Genomic DNA, 3,001 nt, shown 5'->3' with positions numbered 1-3,001 from the left:
CATCCCAGCTCATAATGGCATGTTGGTTATAATGTATTTTGGCATTATGATAAAATGTGATTAAATAGAATAGTAAAATCTCACAGGAGAGAAGAACCCCTTCTGCCCATCAAGTCTGTTCAACCAAATATATAATACACAGTCAGGAGGCTGGAAGAACACAACAAGCCAGGTAGGATCAGGACGTGCAGAATTCGACATTTCGGGTGTGAACCTTCAAGTCTGCGGATGTGGGGAAGCTTCAGATAATGGAGGTGGAGGGGGCAGCGTTTTGAAATGGGGACACGTAAAGACAAGTAGAGGGTACGACCTTGTTGGTCAATGGGAGGAATGAATCCGTTTGGTGTCAGGAAAAAATGGAAGGGATGGCGAGGGTGGATGGAGTCGGGGGATGGGAATAAGGCTATCTTAAATTGGATATCTTAATTTTGGACCCTCCAGTGTGTAAGCTACCCAGGCGGAAGATGTCGTTCCTCCAACTTAAGGTGGTCACGTTGAGGCAATGGAGCAGGCCAAGGATGGTCATGTGGGAAACGGAGTAGTAAGAGGAATTAAAATGGACGGTGTCGAGGAGGTTCTATATACATTTGTGGTCCTGGATATAATTCTCACTCAAACGATCCCGATGTTACCTTAAGTTTCCCCGATGTAGAGATGCACCGGATGCAGTAAACTAGGTTGGACGAAAGGCAGGGGAATCTCTGTCTCACCTGGAAATAGTTTTTGCGGGTACTGGACGGAGGTGAGAGGAGTGGTGTACGAACAGATTTTGCATCTTTTCCGGTTGCAGGGAAAGGTTTGTTGGGGTTCACGAGGCTTGGTTTGAAGAATGGCGCAAACCAAGAACTGTTGAAGGGAACAGTACACGCAGAAGGCAAAGGAGGCGTGTGGAGGGAAAGATGTTCTTCGTGAGGAGGTCTAGCTGGAGTTGGCGGAAGTGTTCCATGATGATGCGTTCGATGCGGAGACTGATAGAGTGGGATATGAGGGCAAGGGGGGAACTGATTTATTGCATTGGGAGGGGGGCGTTAGAGCAGTGGAACGGGAAAACAAATGAAGCGGTGGAGCACTATCTGAATTACAGAGGGAGGAAAAGCACTTTGGTCTGTCAGGGAAATTAAATTGAGTCGGCTCAGCTATTAACAAGAGCAAACAAAATGAGCTTTAATAATTTAAACCTCTGCATTGCAGAGGGACCACATGCACTTGACAAAAATGCCTTGTGCAAGAGCCCTGAGCATAATTCATGTACTCGTCTTACACTGTTTCTTAACACGCTTTCAAGGACAAACACCGTGAAGACTTTAGTTGTTATTCTTTTCATTCCCTTGTTGTGGACATGCTGTTCTTATATTCTTCTCTTGTTTAATGTTTACAAAGTTCTGCAGAGACAAGCTATCCTTCGACTGAGACTTCAGCAAAGTGTCAGAACGTTTTAAATTTCGTAAAGCATTGTCTTTCGAATTTTAGCAGAACTGGATTTCAGAGTAATTGTTAATTTGGTTAATTTTCTATGACATTTTCCCCTTTCTTGTCATTTTATGACAACCAGGACAACAAAACATAGAGCCAGATGAAAGAAAAATCGACAGAGCCAAATAGCTAAAAGCCAGCGATCTTAACAGCTGTCTGTATTGTAAGGAGCATTTTAGACGCCACATTAAACACTTCCCTTTCTACTTTTTCCTCCTAAAGTCTTTCACCACTATACAGTCTCCAGGTTCTAGATCGTGCAGCTTCCCTTCTGTTGATTGGGGTAGTGCTGCTTTCACTTGATTCTGCAATTCGAACAAAAGTGTAGAGAGTTTCATACAGTAAAACAACATCTCATTCTCACAGTGGCCTGTTATCTGTATTACCTTTGGTCTCGGGCCAAATCCTGTGTTAAGCGACCTACCGATCAAAATTTCAAAAGGCGTAAGATTAGCTCTTCCTCTCTTCCGAGATCTCACATACATCAGCACAAGTGGAAGTGCCTTTGTCCATGCCACCCCGAGTTCCTCACATTTTGTTAATTTATTTTTTAAGGTCGCATTTTATTTTTCCACTGCCTCACCACAACGCTGGGTGGTAGACACAGTGTTGTCTCATGTTTATTCCCAAATAATCACTGATCTTGATGTCAGGTATTATTGACAATTGGTGTCCCATTGTCACTACTAAGCCTTTGAGGGATGCCCCTGTATCTTCCAAAAACGATAAGTGGGGTACCTTCCACATATAATAAAGAGGTAGGCATTGACGTATACGTATCATTATTGTGCCGAACATATGGTCCACGCTCTCAAATCTCACCGCTCAATGTGGGGTTGGGGTACGTTTCAGTGCCCGTAAGGTTAGTAGAAGAGATTAACATTAGCGAGTCTTCATTTCCAAGCATAAGCGAAAGAGGCTTACCTTTACCTTGTGGACTGCCCACCTCCACATCAGCCTTCACCGTCAGACACCCTGCTATCCAGCCTCCAGGGCAAATTGAGGCTGTCTGCGTGGGCACTGTCACGCCCAGTGGCCATTGCTCCAAAAACAAAGCACCCGCCAGATCTACCTCTGCCAGCGCCTCTTCTGCACTCTTTTTCTGCAGCATCTCCCTCCAACGGCTGGGCGACCATCGGCATCATAATAAGCTGAGCTTTATGTGTTTGCTGTTCAATCTTTAGATTCCACTTATCCTTCTCTTGGGAAAGAAATTGTTCAGCATGTAACACATGTTGTTCTATCAAATTCAGCTTTCCCGTTTCCCAGGTAGTACATGTGTCTGAAGCCTTTTTCGCTCTTCCGCCCTTCATTCCTTTGATGAAGATGTTCCGCAGGTGTGCTTCATACAGCGTGATTTCTGCAGCCGTTATGTCTTCAGGTGGTCTCAGTCCACGATGGCGTTATGGACTTCAGTGAGGCCAATAAGGTACTGGGACACTGTCTCACCTTCTCGTTGTTTACACATTTTTATTTTGGTCATTTCCATTTACACTGGGAATGCCTCCCTACAGGCGGTTGCCAGCAC

The sequence above is a fragment of the Chiloscyllium plagiosum genome, unplaced genomic scaffold (genome assembly GCF_037043375.1).
Source record: "Chiloscyllium plagiosum isolate Xiang-an unplaced genomic scaffold, Cpla_swu_hap1 HiC_scaffold_18, whole genome shotgun sequence".
Lineage (NCBI taxonomy): Eukaryota > Metazoa > Chordata > Chondrichthyes > Orectolobiformes > Hemiscylliidae > Chiloscyllium > Chiloscyllium plagiosum.
This window is presented reverse-complemented; position numbering follows the sequence as displayed.